Below are 17510 nucleotides of genomic sequence, written 5' to 3'. Positions count from 1 at the left end.
ATTATTTATTTTTGAGTAAAAAGTGAAGCTGTTTACTGTGTTCTTTGCATTACCAAGTCCAGCAAGAAATGTGCTGGTACTATCCAGAGCTGTCAGTATGGATTATCATGCTATATTGCAGAAAATCAATTTGATGCAACTGCTTTACCAACAGTATGTTAATCTTTTCCATTGCTGTTTTGTTGGCTGACTGAAGGAAGATATGCAGTGCATTTGAACCAAAGCAGATGTGTGCTGACAACTTAAATGCACAATCGTGTTTGTGTTTTTTCTTTCTTTCTTCCATCCTTTGTAATATCATGTTAAATACTAAGGTAGCAGTTTATAATCAATGACTAATGACATAAGAAAAGGAAAAAAAAAAACAGTATACAAAGATGCTCCAGGTGAGGCTTGAACTCACAACTTTGGCATCGCTCAACAGATACTGTCTTATAAGTACCGCGCGCTGACCTATTGCGCCACTGGAGCACTTTGCAGCATTAGTTGGTTATGCTAGATGTGGATTTTATTCAATAAAATCAGTACAGTCATAAGAATTGAAAAAGAAAATCATTTTTGGTGATGAATGATGAGCAACAAAGGAACATGCATGCCAGATGGCACTTGAATAAGCTGTCCACGGTGATAGAAAAGGTTTAAAAAACAACAAAAACAATGTTATCATAATTAATGTCATATTTTAGCTTCTATGGTCATTTTTTACAAGCTAAACACTGCAAGACTGTTTTACAGTTGAAGCAAGGATAAAATATCAACTCTAGTGATGAGACACTTGCTGTAATGACTTCCACCACATATGGGACTTGGACCCCCTGGCTTAGGAGGGCAGTGACTTATCCATTATGCCAGTGGTGCTTACTGATGTTCTAATTTAAGACTGTTAGGTTTTTAATAGTCAATTATTTATTTTTGAGGAAAAAGTGAAGCTGTTTACTGTGTTCTTTGCATTACCAAGTCCAGCAAGAAATGTGCTTGTACTATCCAGAGCTGTCAGTATGGATTATCATGCTATATTGCAGAAAATCAATTTGATGCAACTGCTTTACCAACAGTATGTTAATCTTTTCCATTGCTGTTTTGTTGGCTGACTGAAGGAAGATATGCAGTGCATTTGAACCAAAGCAGATGTGTGCTGACAACTTAAATGCACAATCATGTTTGTGTTTTTTCTTTCTTTCTTCCATCCTTTGTAATATCATCTTAAATATTATGGTAGCAGTTTATAATCAATGACTAATGACATAAGAAAAGGAAAAAAAATCTTTATACAAAGATGCTCCAAATGAGGCTTGAACTCACAACCTCGGCATTGCTCAACAGATACTGTCTAATAAGTACCGCGCGCTGACCAATTGCGCCACTGGAGCACTTTGCAGCATTAATTGGTTATGCTAGATGTGGATTTTATTCAATACAATCAGTACAGTCATAAGAATTGAAAAAGAAAATCATTTTTGGTGATGAATGATGAGCAACAAAGGAACATGCATGCCAGATGGCACTTGAATAAGCTGTCCACGGTGATAGAAAAGGTTTAAAAAACAACAACAACAATGTTATCATAATTAATGTCATATTTTAGCTCTGTGGTCATTTTTTACAAGCTAAACACTGCAAGACTGTTTTACAGTTGAAGCAAGGATAAAATATCAACTCTAGTGATGAGACACTTGCTGTAATGACTTCCACCCCATATGGGACTTGGACCCCCTGGCTTAGGAGGGCAGTGACTTATCCATTATGCCAGTGGTGCTTACTGATGTTCTTATTTAAGACTGTTAGGTTTTTAATAGTCAATTATTTATTTTTGAGTAAAAAGTGAAGCTGTTTACTGTGTTCTTTGCATTACCAAGTCCAGCAAGAAATGTGCTGGTACTATCCAGAGCTGTCAGTATGGATTATCATGCTATATTGCAGAAAATCAATTTGATGATACTGCTTTACCAACAGTATGTTAATCTTTTCCATTGCTGTTTTGTTGGCTGACTGAAGGAAGATATGCAGTGCATTTGAACCAAAGCAGATGTGTGTTGACAACTTAAATGCACAATCATGTTTGTGTTTTTTCTTTCTTTCTTCCATCCTTTGTAATATCATGTTAAATACTAAGGTAGCAGTTTATAATCAATGACTAATGACATAAGAAAAGGAAAAAAAAAACAGTATACAAAGATGCTCCAGGTGAGGCTTGAACTCACAACTTTGGCATCGCTCAACAGATACTGTCTTATAAGTACCACGCGCTGACCTATTGCGCCACTGGAGCACTTTGCAGCATTAGTTGGTTATGCTAGATGTGGATTTTATTCAATAAAATCAGTACAGTCATAAGAATTGAAAAAGAAAATCATTTTTGGTGATGAATGATGAGCAACAAAGGAACATGCATGCCAGATGGCACTTGAATAAGCTGTCCACGGTGATAGAAAAGGTTTAAAAAACAACAAAAACAATGTTATCATAATTAATGTCATATTTTAGCTTCTATGGTCATTTTTTACAAGCTAAACACTGCAAGACTGTTTTACAGTTGAAGCAAGGATAAAATATCAACTCTAGTGATGAGACACTTGCTGTAATGACTTCCACCCCATATGGGATTTGGACCCCGTGGCTTAGGAGGGCAGTGACTTATCCATTATGCCAGTGGTGCTTACTGATGTTCTTATTTAAGACTGATATTTTTTTAATAGTCAATTATTTATTTTTGATGAAAAAGTGAAGCTGTTTACTGTGTTCTTTGCATTACCAAGTCCAGCAAGAAATGTGCTGGTACTATCCAGAGCTGTCAGTATGGATTATCATGCTATATTGCAGAAAATCAATTTGATGCAACTGCTTTACCAACAGTATGTTAATCTTTTCCATTGCTGTTTTGTTGGCTGACTGAAGGAAGATATGCAGTGCATTTGAACCAAAGCAGATGTGTGCTGACAACTTAAATGCACAATCATGTTTGTGTTTTTTCTTTCTTTCTTCCATCCTTTGTAATATCATATTAAATATTAAGGTAGCAGTTTATAATCAATGACTAATGACATAAGAAAAGGAAAAAAAATAGTGTACAAAGATGCTCCAAGTGAGGCTTGAACTCACAACATCGACATTGCTCAACAGATACTGTCTTATAAGTACCGCGCGCTGACCAATTGCGCCACTGGAGCACTTTGCAGCATTAATTGGTTATGCTAGATGTGGATTTTATTCAATACAATCAGTACAGTCATAAGAATTGAAAAAGAAAATCATTTTTGGTGATGAATGATGAGCAACAAAGGAACATGCATGCCAGATGGCACTTGAATAAGCTGTCCACGGTGATAGAAAAGGTTTAATAAACAACAACAACAACAATGTTATCATAATTAATGTCATATTTTAGCTTCTGTGGTCATTTTTTACAAGCTAAACACTGCAAGACTGTTTTACTGTTGAAGCAAGGATAAAATATCAACTCTAGTGATGAGACACTTGCTGTAATGACTTCCACCACATATGGGACTTGGACCCCCTGGCTTAGGAGGGCAGTGACTTATCCATTATGCCAGTGGTGCTTACTGATGTTCTAATTTAAGACTGTTAGGTTTTTAATAGTCAATTATTTATTTTTGAGGAAAAAGTGAAGCTGTTTACTGTGTTCTTTGCATTACCAAGTCCAGCAAGAAATGTGCTGGTACTATCCAGAGCTGTCAGTATGGATTATCATGCTATATTGCAGAAAATCAATTTGATGCAACTGCTTTACCAACAGTATGTTAATCTTTTCCATTGCTGTTTTGTTGGCTGACTGAAGGAAGATATGCAGTGCATTTGAACCAAAGCAGATGTGTGCTGACAACTTAAATGCACAATCATGTTTGTGTTTTTTCTTTCTTTCTTCCATCCTTTGTAATATCATATTAAATATTAAGGTAGCAGTTTATAATCAATGACTAATGACATAAGAAAAGGGAAAAAAAACAGTATACAAAGATGCTCCAAGTGAGGCTTGAACTCACAACCTCGGCATTGCTCAACAGATACTGTCTTATAAGTACCGCGCGCTGACCAATTGCGCCACTGGAGCACTTTGCAGCATTAATTGGTTATGCTAGATGTGGATTTTATTCAATACAATCAGTACAGTCATAAGAATTGAAAAAGTAAATCATTTTTGGTGATGAATGATGAGCAACAAAGGAACATGTATGCCAGATGGCACTTGAATAAGCTGTCCACGGTGATAGAAAAGGTTTAAAAAACAACAACAACAACAATGTTATCATAATTAATGTCATATTTTAGCTCTGTGGTCATTTTTTACAAGCTAAACACTGCAAGACTGTTTTACAGTTGAAGCAAGGATAAAATATCAACTCTAGTAATGAGACACTTGCTGTAATGACTTCCACCCCATATGGGACTTGGACCCCCTGGCTTAGGAGGGCAGTGACTTATCCATTATGCCAGTGGTGCTTACTGATGTTCTTATTTAAGACTGTTAGGTTTTTAATAGTCAATTATTTATTTTTGAGTAAAAAGTGAAGCTGTTTACTGTGTTCTTTGCATTACCAAGTCCAGCAAGAAATGTGCTGGTACTATCCAGAGCTGTCAGTATGGATTATCATGCTATATTGCAGAAAATCAATTTGATGCAACTGCTTTACCAACAGTATGTTAATATTTTCCATTGCTGTTTTGTTGGCTGACTGAAGGAAGATATGCAGTGCATTTGAACCAAAGCAGATGTGTGCTGACAACTTAAATGCACAATCATGTTTGTGTTTTTTCTTTCTTTCTTCCATCCTTTGTAATATCATATTAAATATTAAGGTAGCAGTTTATAATCAATGACTAATGACATAAGAAAAGGAAAAAAAATAGTGTACAAAGATGCTCCAAGTGAGGCCTGAACTCACAATCTCAGCATTGCTCAACAGATACTGTCTTATAAGTACCGCGCGCTGACCAATTGCGCCACTGGAGCACTTTGCAGCATTAATTGGTTATGCTAGATATGGATTTTATTCAATACAATCAGTACAGTCATAAGAATTGAAAAAGAAAATCATTTTTGGTGATGAATGATGAGCAACAAAGGAACATGCATGCCAGATGGCACTTGAATAAGCTGTCCACGGTGATAGAAAAGGTTTAAAAAACAACAAAAACAATGTTATCATAATTAATGTCATATTTTAGCTTCTGTGGTCATTTTTTACAAGCTAAACACTGCAAGACTGTTTTACAGTTGAAGCAAGGATAAAATATCAACTCTAGTGATGAGACACTTGCTGTGATGACTTCCACCCCATATGGGATTTGGACCCCGTGGCTTAGGAGGGCAGTGACTTATCCATTATGCCAGTGGTGCTTACTGATGTTCTTATTTAAGACTGATATTTTTTTAATAGTCAATTATTTATTTTTGATGAAAAAGTGAAGCTGTTTACTGTGTTCTTTGCATTACCAAGTCCAGCAAGAAATGTGCTGGTACTATCCAGAGCTGTCAGTATGGATTATCATGCTATATTGCAGAAAATCTATTTGATGCAACTGCTTTACCAACAGTATGTTAATCTTTTCCATTGCTGTTTTGTTGGCTGACTGAAGGAAGATATGCAGTGCATTTGAACCAAAGCAGATGTGTGCTGACAACTTAAATGCACAATCATGTTTGTGTTTTTTCTTTCTTTCTTCCATCCTTTGTAATATCATATTAAATATTAAGGTAGCAGTTTATAATCAATGACTAATGACATAAGAAAAGGAAAAAAAATAGTGTACAAAGATGCTCCAAGTGAGGCTTGAACTCACAACCTCAGCATTGCTCAACAAATACTGTCTTATAAGTACCGCGTGCTGACCAAATGCGCCACTGGAGCACTTTGCAGCATTAACTGGTTATGCTAGATGTGGATTTTATTCAATACAATCAGTACAGTCATAAGAATTGAAAAAGAAAATCATTTTTGGTGATGAATGATGAGCAACAAAGGAACATGCATGCCAGATGGCACTTGAATAAGCTGTCCACGGTGATAGAAAAGGTTTAAAAAACAACAACAACAATGTTATCATAATTAATGTCATATTTTAGCTTCTGCGGTCATTTTTTACAAGCTAAACACTGCAAGACTGTTTTACTGTTGAAGCAAGGATAAAATATCAACTCTAGTGATGAGACACTTGCTGTAATGACTTCCACCACATATGGGACTTGGACCCCCTGGCTTAGGAGGGCAGTGACTTATCCATTATGCCAGTGGTGCTTACTGATGTTCTAATTTAAGACTGTTAGGTTTTTAATAGTCAATTATTTATTTTTGAGGAAAAAGTGAAGCTGTTTACTGTGTTCTTTGCATTACCAAGTCCAGCAAGAAATGTGCTGGTACTATCCAGAGCTGTCAGTATGGATTATCATGCTATATTGCAGAAAATCAATTTGATGCAACTGCTTTACCAACAGTATGTTAATCTTTTCCATTGCTGTTTTGTTGGCTGACTGAAGGAAGATATGTAGTGCATTTGAACCAAAGCAGATGTGTGCTGACAACTTAAATGCACAATCATGTTTGTGTTTTTTCTTTCTTTCTTTCTTTATTTCTTCCATCCTTTGTAATATCATATTAAATTCTAAGGTAGCAGTTTATAATCAATGACTAATGACATAAGAAAAGGAAAAAAAAAACAGTATACAAAGATGCTCCAGGTGAGGCTTGAACTCACAACCTCGGCATCGCTCAACAGATACTGTCTTAAAAGTTCCGCGCGCTGACCAATTGCGCCACTGGAGCACTTTGCAGCAATTATTGGTTATGCTAGATGTTGATTTTATTCAATACAATCAGTACAGTCATAAGAATTGAAAAAGAAAATCATTTTTGGTGATAAATGATGAGCAACAAAGGATGGCACTTGAATAAGCTGTCCACGGTGATAGAAAAGGTTTAAAAAACAACAACAACAATGTTATCATAATTAATGTCATATTTTAGCTTCTGTGGTCATTTTTTACAAGCTAAACAATGCAAGACTATTTTACAGTTGAAGCAAGGATAAAATATCAACTCTAGTGATGAGACACTTGCTGTAATGACTTCCAACTCAGACAGGACTTAAACCCACAACCACTGGCTTAGGAGAACAGTGCCTTACCCATTATGCCAGTGGTGCTTACTGATGTTCTTATTTAAGACTGATATTTTTTTAATAGTCAATTATTTATTTTTGATGAAAAAGTGAAGCTGTTTACTGTGTTCTTTGCATTACCAAGTCCAGCAAGAAATGTGCTGGTACTATCCAGAGCTGTCAGTATGGATTATCATGCTATATTGCAGAAAATCTATTTGATGCAACTGCTTTACCAACAGTATGTTAATCTTTTCCATTGCTGTTTTGTTGGCTGACTGAAGGAAGATATGCAGTGCATTTGAACCAAAGCAGATGTGTGCTGACAACTTAAATGCACAATCATGTTTGTGTTTTTTCTTTCTTTCTTCCATCCTTTGTAAATATCATATTAAATATTAAGGTAGCAGTTTATAATCAATGACTAATGACATAAGAAAAGGAAAAAAAAACAGTATACAAAGATGCTCCAGGTGAGGCTTGAACTTACAACCTCTGCATTGCTCAACAGATACTGTCTTATAAGTACCGTGCACTGACAAATTGCGCCACTGGAGCACTTTGCAGCATTAATTGGTTATGCTAGATGTGGATTTTATTCAATACAATAAGTACAGTCATAAGAATTGAAAAAGAAAATCATTTTTGGTGATGAATGATGAGCAAAAAAGAAACATGCATGCCAGGTGGCACTTGAATAAGCTGTCCACGGTGATAGAAAAGGTTTAAAAAACAACAACAACAATGTTATCATAATTAATGTCATATTTTAGCTCTGTGGTCATTTTTTACAAGCTAAACACTGCAAGACTGTTTTACAGTTGAAGCAAGGATAAAATATCAACTCTAGTGATGAGACACTTGCTGTAATGACTTCCACCCCATATGGGACTTAGACCCCCTGGCTTAGGAGGGCAGTGACTTATTCATTATGCCAGTGGTGCTTACTGATGTTCTTATTTAAGACTGTTAGGTTTTTAATAGTCAATTATTTATTTTTGAGGAAAAAGTGAAGCTGTTTACTGTGTTCTTTGCATTACCAAGTCCAGCAAGAAATGTGCTGGTACTATCCAGAGCTGTCAGTATGGATTATCATGCTATATTGCAGAAAATCTATTTGATGCAACTGCTTTACCAACAGTATGTTAATCTTTTCCATTGCTGTTTTGTTGGCTGACTGAAGGAAGATATGCAGTGCATTTGAACCAAAGCAGATGTGTGCTGACAACTTAAATGCACAATCATGTTTGTGTTTTTTCTTTCTTTCTTCCATCCTTTGTAATATCATATTAAACACTAAGGTAGCAGTTTATAATCAATGACTAATGACATAAGAAAAGGAAAAAAAAACAGTATACAAAGATGCTCCAGGTGAGGCTTGAACTCACAACCTCGGCATCACTCAACAGATACTGTCTTATAAGCACTGCGTGCTGACCAATTGCGCCACTGGAGCACTTTGCAGCAATGATTGGTTATGCTAGATGTGGATTTTATTCAATACAATCAGTACAGTCATAAGAATTGAAAAAGAAAATCATTTTTGGTGATAAATGATGAGCAACAAAGGAACATGCATGCCAGATGGCACTTGAATAAGCTGTCCACGGTGATAGAAAAGGTTTAAAAAACAACAACAACAATGTTATCATAATTAATGTCATATTTTAGCTTCTGTGGTCATGTTTTACAAGCTAAACACTGCAAGACTGTTTTACAGTTGAAGCAAGGATAAAATATCAACTCTAGTGATGAGACACTTGCTGTAATGACTTCCACCCCATATGGGACTTGGACCCCGTGGCTTAGGAGGGCAGTGACTTATCCATTATGCCACTTGCTGTAATGACTTCCAACTCAGACGGGACTTAAACCCACAACGACTGGCTTAGGAGAACAGTGCCTTATCCATTATGCCAGTGGTGCTTACTGATGTCCTTATTTAAGACTGATAGGTTTTTAATAGTCAATTATTTATTTTTGAAGAAAAGTTAAGCTGTTTACTGTGTTCTTTGCATTGCCAAGTCCAGCAAGAAATGTGCTGGTACTACCCAGAGCTGTCAGTATGGATTATCATGCTATATTGCAGAAAATCAATTTGATGCAACTGCTTTACCAACAGTATGTTATTCTTTTCCATTGCTGTTTTGTTGGCTGACTGAAGGAAGATATGCAGTGCATTTGAACCAAAGCAGATGTGTGCTGACAACTTAAATGCACAATCATGTTTGTGTTTTTTCTTTCTTTCTTCCATCCTTTGTAATATCATATTAAATATTAAGGTAGCAGTTTATAATCAATGACTAATGACATAAGAAAAGGAAAAAAAACAGTATACAAAGATGCTCCAGGTGAGGCTTGAACTTACAACCTCTGCATTGCTCAACAGATACTGTCTTATAAGTACCGTGCACTGAGAAATTGCGCCACTGGAGCACTTTGCAGCATTGATTGGTTATGCTAGATGTGGATTTTATTCAATACAATCAGTACAGTCATAAGAATTGAAAAAGAAAATAATTTTTGGTGATGAATGATGAGCAAAAAAGGAACATGCATGCCAGATGGCACTTGAATAAGCTGTCCACGGTGATAGAAAAGGTTTAAAAAACAACAACAACAACAATGTTATCATAATTAATGTCATATTTTAGCTCTGTGGTAATTTTTTACAAGCTAAACACTGCAAGACTGTTTTACAGTTGAAGCAAGGATAAAATATCAACTCTAGTGATGAGACACTTGCTGTAATGACTTCCACCCCATATGGGACTTGGACCCCCTGGCTTAGGAGGGCAGTGACTTATCCATTATGCCAGTGGTGCTTACTGATGTTTTTATTTAAGACTGTTAGGTTTTTAATAGTCAATTATTTATTTTTGAGGAAAAAGTGAAGCTGTTTACTGTGTTCTTTGCATTACCAAGTCCAGCAAGAAATGTGCTGGTACTATCAAGAGCTGTCAGTATGGATTATCATGCTATATTGCAGAAAATCAATTTGATGCAACTGCTTTACCAACAGTATGTTAATCTTTTCCATTGCTGTTTTGTTAACTGACTGAAGGAAGATATGCAGTGCATTTGAACCAAAGCAGATGTGTGCTGACAACTTAAATGCACAATCATGTTTGTGTTTTTTCTTTCTTTCTTCCATCCTTTGTAATATCATATTAAATATTAAGGTAGCAGTTTATAATAAATGACTAATGGCATAAGAAAAGTAAAAAATAAAACAGTATACAAAGAAGCTCCAGGTGAGGCTTGATGAGTTCAAGCCTCACCTGGAGCTTCTTTGTATACTGTTTTTTTTTCCATTTCTTATGTCAACCTCGGCATCGCTCAACAGATACTGTCGTATAAGTACCGCGCGCTGACCAATTGCGCCACTGGAGTACTTTGCAGCATTAATTGGTTATGCTAGATGTGGATTTTATTCAATACAATCAGTACAGTCATAAGAATTGAAAAAGAAAATCATTTTTGGTGATAAATGATGAGCAACAAAGGAACATGCATGCCAGATGGCACTTGAATAAGCTGTCCACGGTGATAGAAAAGGTTTAAAAAACAACAACAACAATGTTATCATAATTAATGTCATATTTTAGCTTCTGTGGTCATTTTTTACAAGCTAAACACTGCAAGACTGTTTTACAGTTGAAGCAAGGATAAAATATCAACTCTAGTGATGAGACACTTGCTGTAATGACTTCCACCCCATATGGGACTTGGACCCTGTGGCTTAGGAGGGCAGTGACTTATCCATTATGCCAGTGGTGCTTACTGATGTTCTTATTTAAGACTGATATTTTTTTAATAGTCAATTATTTATTTTTGAGGAAAAAGTGAAGCTGGTTCCTGTGTTCTTTGCATTACCAAGTCCAGCAAGAAATGTGCTGGTACTATCCAGAGCTGTCAGTATGGATTATCATGCTATATTGCAGAAAATCAATTTGATGCAACTGCTTTACCAACAGTATGTTAATCTTTTCCATTGCTGTTTTGTTGGCTGACTGAAGGAAGATATGCAGTGCATTTGAACCAAAGCAGATGTGTGCTGACAACTTAAATGCACAATCATGTTTGTGTTTTTTCTTTCTTTCTTCCATCCTTTGTAATATCATATTAAATATTACGGTAGCAGTTTATAATCAATGACTAATGACATAAGAAAAGGAAAAAAAAAACAGTATACAAAGATGCTCCAGGTGAGGCTTGAACTTACAACCTCTGCATTGCTCAACAGATACTGTCTTATAAGTACCGTGCACTGACAAATTGCGCCACTGGAGCACTTTGCAGCATTAATTGGTTATGCTAGATGTGGATTTTATTCAATACAATAAGTACAGTCATAAGAATTGAAAAAGAAAATCATTTTTGGTGATGAATGATGAGCAAAAAAGAAACATGCATGCCAGGTGGCACTTGAATAAGCTGTCCACGGTGATAGAAAAGGTTTAAAAAACAACAACAACAATGTTATCATAATTAATGTCATATTTTAGCTCTGTGGTCATTTTTTACAAGCTAAACACTGCAAGACTGTTTTACAGTTGAAGCAAGGATAAAATATCAACTCTAGTGATGAGACACTTGCTGTAATGACTTCCACCCCATATGGAACTTGGACCCCGTGGCTTAGGAGGGCAGTGACTTATCCATTATGCCACTTGCTGTAATGACTTCCAACTCAGACGGGACTTAAACCCACAACGACTGGCTTAGGAGAACAGTGCCTTATCCATTATGCCAGTGGTGCTTACTGATGTCCTTATTTAAGACTGATAGGTTTTTAATAGTCAATTATTTATTTTTGAAGAAAAGTTAAGCTGTTTACTGTGTTCTTTGCATTGCCAAGTCCAGCAAGAAATGTGCTGGTACTACCCAGAGCTGTCAGTATGGATTATCATGCTATATTGCAGAAAATCAATTTGATGCAACTGCTTTACCAACAGTATGTTAATCTTTTCCATTGCTGTTTTGTTGGCTGACTGAAGGAAGATATGCAGTGCATTTGAACCAAAGCAGATGTGTGCTGACAACTTAAATGCACAATCATGTTTGTGTTTTTTCTTTCTTTCTTCCATCCTTTGTAATATCATATTAAATATTAAGGTAGCAGTTTATAATCAATGACTAATGACATAAGAAAAGGAAAAAAAACAGTATACAAAGATGCTCCAGGTGAGGCTTGAACTTACAACCTCTGCATTGCTCAACAGATACTGTCTTATAAGTACCGTGCACTGAGAAATTGCGCCACTGGAGCACTTTGCAGCATTGATTGGTTATGCTAGATGTGGATTTTATTCAATACAATCAGTACAGTCATAAGAATTGAAAAAGAAAATCATTTTTGGTGATGAATGATGAGCAAAAAAGGAACATGCATGCCAGATGGCACTTGAATAAGCTGTCCACGGTGATAGAAAAGGTTTAAAAAACAACAACAACAACAACAATGTTATCATAATTAATGTCATATTTTAGCTCTGTGGTAATTTTTTACAAGCTAAACACTGCAAGACTGTTTTACAGTTGAAGCAAGGATAAAATATCAACTCTAGTGATGAGACACTTGCTGTAATGACTTCCACCCCATATGGGACTTGGACCCCCTGGCTTAGGAGGGCAGTGACTTATCCATTATGCCAGTGGTGCTTACTGATGTTCTTATTTAAGACTGTTAGGTTTTTAATAGTCAATTATTTATTTTTGAGGAAAAAGTGAAGCTGTTTACTGTGTTCTTTGCATTACCAAGTCCAGCAAAAAATGTGCTGGTACTATCAAGAGCTGTCAGTATGGATTATCATGCTATATTGCAGAAAATCAATTTGATGCAACTGCTTTACCAACAGTATGTTAATCTTTTCCATTGCTGTTTTGTTAACTGACTGAAGGAAGATATGCAGTGCATTTGAACCAAAGCAGATGTGTGCTGACAACTTAAATGCACAATCATGTTTGTGTTTTTTCTTTCTTTCTTCCATCCTTTGTAATATCATATTAAATATTAAGGTAGCAGTTTATAATCAATGACTAATGGCATAAGAAAAGTAAAAAATAAAACAGTATACAAAGAAGCTCCAGGTGAGGCTTGATGAGTTCAAGCCTCACCTGGAGCTTCTTTGTATACTGTTTTTTTTTCCATTTCTTATGTCAACCTCGGCATCGCTCAACAGATACTGTCTTATAAGTACCGCGCGCTGACCAATTGCGCCACTGGAGTACTTTGCAGCATTAATTGGTTATGCTAGATGTGGATTTTATTCAATACAATCAGTACAGTCATAAGAATTGAAAAAGAAAATCATTTTTGGTGATAAATGATGAGCAACAAAGGAACATGCATGCCAGATGGCACTTGAATAAGCTGTCCACGGTGATAGAAAAGGTTTAAAAAACAACAACAACAACAATGTTATCATAATTAATGTCATATTTTAGCTTCTGTGGTCATTTTTTACAAGCTAAACACTGCAAGACTGTTTTACAGTTGAAGCAAGGATAAAATATCAACTCTAGTGATAAGACACTTGCTGTAATGACTTCCAACCCATATGGGACTTGGACCCCGTGGCTTAGGAGGGCAGTGACTTATCCATTATGCCAGTGGTGCTTACTGATGTCCTTATTTAAGACTGATAGGTTTTTAATAGTCAATTATTTATTTTTGAAAAAAGTGAAGCTGTTTACTGTGTTCTTTGCATTACCAAGTCCAGCAAGAAATGTGCTGGTACTATCCAGAGCTGTCAGTATGGATTATCATGCTATATTGCAGAAAATCAATTTGATGCAACTGCTTTACCAACAGTATGTTAATCTTTTCCATTGCTGTTTTGTTGGCTGACTGAAGGAAGATATGCAGTGCATTTGAAACAAAGCAGATGTGTGCTGACAACTTAAATGCACAATCATGTTTGTGTTTTTTCTTTGTTTCTTCCATCCTTTGTAATATCATATTAAATATTAAGGTAGCAGTTTATAATCAATGACTAATGACATAAGAATAGTAAAAAAAAAACAGTATACAAAAAGCTCCAGGTGAGGCTTGATGAGTTCAAGCCTCACCTGGAGCTTCTTTGTATACTGTTTTTTTTTCCATTTCTTATGTCAACCTCGGAATCGCTCAACAGATACTGTCTTATAAGTACCGCGCGCTAACCAATTGCGCCACTGGAGCACTTTGCAGCATTAATTGGTTATGCTAGATGTGGATTTTATTCAATACAATCAGTACAGTCATAAGAATTGAAAAAGAAAATCATTTTTGGTGATAAATGATGAGCAACAAAGGAACATGCATGCCAGATGGCACTTGAATAAGCTGTCCACGGTGATAGAAAAGGTTTAAAAAACAACAACAACAATGTTATCATAATTAATGTCATATTTTAGCTTCTGTGGTCATTTTTTACAAGCTAAACACTGCAAGACTGTTTTACAGTTGAAGCAAGGATAAAATATCAACTCTAGTGATGAGACACTTGCTGTAATGACTTCCAACTCAGACGGGACTTAAACCCACAACCACTGGCTTAGGAGAACAGTGCCTTTTCCATTATGCCAGTGGTGCTTACTGATGTCCTTATTTAAGACTGATAGGTTTTTAATAGTCAATTATTTATTTTTTAAAAAAGTGAAGCTGTTTACTGTGTTCTTTGCATTACCAAGTCCAGCAAGAAATGTGCTGGTACTATCCAGAGCTGTCAGTATGGATTATCATGCTATATTGCAGAAAATCAATTTGATGCAACTGCTTTACCAACAGTATGTTAATCTTTTCCATTGCTGTTTTGTTGGCTGACTGAAGGAAGATATGCAATGCATTTGAACCAAAGCAGATGTGTGCTGACAACTTAAATGTACAATCATGTTTGTGTTTTTTCTTTCTTTCTTCCATCCTTTGTAATATCATATTAAATATTAAGGTAGCAGTTTATAATCAATGACTAATGACATTAGAAAAAGGAAAAAAAACAATATACAAAGACGCTCCAGGTGATGCTTGAACTCACAACCTCGGCATTGCTCAACAGATACTGTCTTATTAGTACCGCGTGCTGACCAATTACGCCACTGGAGCACTTTGCAGCATTAATTGGTTATGCTAGATGTGGATTTTATTCAATACAATCAGTACAGTCATAAGAATTGAAAAAGAAAATCATTTTTGGTGATGAATGATGAGCAACAAAGGAACATGCATGCCAGATGGCACTTGAATAAGCTGTCCACGGTGATAGAAAAGGTTTAAAAAACAACAACAACAATGTTATCATAATTAATGTCATATTTTAGCTTCTGTGGTCATTTTTTACAAGCTAAACCCTGCAAGACTGTTTTACAGTTGAAGCAAGGATAAAATATCAACTCTAGTGATGAGACACTTGCTGTGATGACTTCCACCCCATATGGGATTTGGACCCCGTGGCTTAGGAGGGCAGTGACTTATCCATTATGCCAGTGGTGCTTACTGATGTTCTTATTTAAGACTGATATTTTTTTAATAGTCAATTATTTATTTTTGATGAAAAAGTGAAGCTGTTTACTGTGTTCTTTGCATTACCAAGTCCAGCAAGAAATGTGCTGGTACTATCCAGAGCTGTCAGTATGGATTATCATGCTATATTGCAGAAAATCTATTTGATGCAACTGCTTTACCAACAGTATGTTAATCTTTTCCATTGCTGTTTTGTTGGCTGACTGAAGGAAGATATGCAGTGCATTTGAACCAAAGCAGATGTGTGCTGACAACTTAAATGCACAATCATGTTTGTGTTTTTTCTTTCTTTCTTCCATCCTTTGTAATATCATATTAAATATTAAGGTAGCAGTTTATAATCAATGACTAACGACATAAGAAAAGGAAATAAAATAGTGTACAAAGATGCTCCAAGTGAGGCTTGAACTCACAACCTCGGCATTGCTCAACAGATACTGTCTTATAAGTACCACGTGCTGACCAATTGCGCCACTGGAGCACTTTGCAGCATTAATTGGTTATGCTAGATGTGGATTTTATTCAATACAATCAGTACAGTCATAAGAATTGAAAAAGAAAATCATTTTTGGTGATGAATGATGAGCAACAAAGGAACATGCATGCCAGATGGCACTTGAATAAGCTGTCCACGGTGATAGAAAAGGTTTAAAAAACAACAACAACAATGTTATCATAATTAATGTCATATTTTAGCTTCTGTGGTCATTTTTTACAAGCTAAACACTGCAAGACTGTTTTACTGTTGAAGCAAGGATAAAATATCAACTCTAGTGATGAGACACTTGCTGTAATGACTTCCACCACATATGGGACTTGGACCCCCTGGCTTAGGAGGGCAGTGACTTATCCATTATGCCAGTGGTGCTTACTGATGTTCTAATTTAAGACTGTTAGGTTTTTAATAGTCAATTATTTATTTTTGAGGAAAAAGTGAAGCTGTTTACTGTGTTCTTTGCATTACCAAGTCCAGCAAGAAATGTGCTGGTACTATCCAGAGCTGTCAGTATGGATTATCATGCTATATTGCAGAAAGTCAATCTGATGCAACTGCTTTACCAACAGTATGTTAATCTTTTCCATTGCTGTTTTGTTGGCTGACTGAAGGAAGATATGTAGTGCATTTGAACCAAAGCAGATGTGTGCTGACAACTTAAATGCACAATCATGTTTGTGTTTTTTCTTTCTTTCTTTCTTCCATCCTTTGTAATATCATATTAAATACTAAGGTAGCAGTTTATAATCAATGACTAATGACATAAGAAAAGGAAAAAAAAACAGTATACAAAGATGCTCCAGGTGAGGCTTGAACTCACAACCTCGGCATCGCTCAACAGATACTGTCTTATAAGTTCCGCGCGCTGACCAATTGCGCCACTGGAGCACTTTGCAGCAATTATTGGTTATGCTAGATGTGGATTTTATTCAATACAATCAGTACAGTCATAAGAATTGAAAAAGAAAATCATTTTTGGTGATAAATGATGAGCAACAAAGGATGGCACTTGAATAAGCTGTCCACGGTGATAGAAAAGGTTTAAAAAACAACAACAACAACAACAACAATGTTATCATAATTAATGTCATATTTTAGCTTCTGTGGTCATTTTTTACAAGCTAAACACTGCAAGACTGTTTAACAGTTGAAGCAAGGATAAAATATCAACTCTAGTGATGAGACACTTGCTGTGATGACTTCCACCCCATATGGGATTTGGACCCCGTGGCTTAGGAGGGCAGTGACTTATCCATTATGCCAGTGGTGCTTACTGATGTTCTTATTTAAGACTGTTAGGTTTTTAATAGTCAATTATTTATTTTTGAGTAAAAAGTGAAGCTGTTTACTGTGTTCTTTGCATTACCAAGTCCAGCAAGAAATGTGCTGGTACTA

General features: G+C 36.0%; 2 non-coding genes across 2 annotated transcripts; both read right to left on the bottom strand.

Moving 5' to 3' along the window:
- Window positions 1-3976: 3976 nt before the first annotated feature.
- On the bottom strand, window positions 3977-4069 carry TRNAI-UAU (transfer RNA isoleucine (anticodon UAU)). The gene is given in 2 exon segments: window positions 3977-4012; window positions 4032-4069. It is a non-coding gene; the product is annotated as a tRNA-Ile (tRNA).
- Window positions 4070-16910: 12841 nt separating this feature from the next.
- Window positions 16911-17003, bottom strand: TRNAI-UAU (transfer RNA isoleucine (anticodon UAU)). Its single transcript is given in 2 exon segments — window positions 16911-16946; window positions 16966-17003. It is a non-coding gene; the product is annotated as a tRNA-Ile (tRNA).
- Window positions 17004-17510: the final 507 nt, after the last annotated feature.

The sequence above is a fragment of the Pseudophryne corroboree genome, chromosome 4 (genome assembly GCF_028390025.1).
Source record: "Pseudophryne corroboree isolate aPseCor3 chromosome 4, aPseCor3.hap2, whole genome shotgun sequence".
NCBI classification, from domain to species: Eukaryota; Metazoa; Chordata; class Amphibia; order Anura; family Myobatrachidae; genus Pseudophryne; species Pseudophryne corroboree.
This window is presented reverse-complemented; position numbering and strand designations above follow the sequence as displayed.